Below are 720 nucleotides of genomic sequence, written 5' to 3' on the forward strand. Positions count from 1 at the left end.
TTTTAAGGATTTTAAATAATTTGTAATATCGCCATTACAGCTCTGTTTAGTTTTATTGTTTACAAGTAATTTTTAAAATCGTAATTGCAATGCCTCTAGTTTATCGATGTAGGATTTAAAGGCATAGGAATCGAGAGCATAGCTCAATATTGAGTCTACTAAGGAAAAGTAAAGTTGTTTGAGAATGTTTTGTGGTGTTCTGAAACTTAATGATAAAATTTACCAAGAAGAATTCTAAGTTTACTACAGAGATGGTTTATGTGTTCATTCCAAGAAAACTTATGTCAACTCTAATACCAAGATAGTGACGAATTAACTTTCTCAATGGGCTTACATTGGCAATTAGTTAGGCTATTATGTATACATGAAAAACTATGAGTGAACATGGGTGGTGGTTTTCCGTATTACAAGTATATGGTGACTGATATATCAGAAGTTTTGTTTTGTCCGAGTTTATATAATACCATTATCATGGGACCATTTGACTACTGCAATTTACGTCTTGTTGTACCAAGCGACACGTCTCGGTAAGATCAGTGCCGGGTCTTAGAGTACAGAGGTCGTCAGCAAACATGTGTGCAGTGCTGTTCTGTAGTACCCCACACAAGCTGTTGACGTGCATTATTGATGGCGTTTTTAAAGTTTTCTTTGTCAACAAAGCCAGCAACATCACACGACCAAAATACAATACGCCAAAATGTAACTTTTTGATTACATACT

The sequence above is a fragment of the Choristoneura fumiferana genome, chromosome 10, assembly GCF_025370935.1.
Source record: "Choristoneura fumiferana chromosome 10, NRCan_CFum_1, whole genome shotgun sequence".
NCBI classification, from domain to species: domain Eukaryota; kingdom Metazoa; phylum Arthropoda; class Insecta; order Lepidoptera; family Tortricidae; genus Choristoneura; species Choristoneura fumiferana.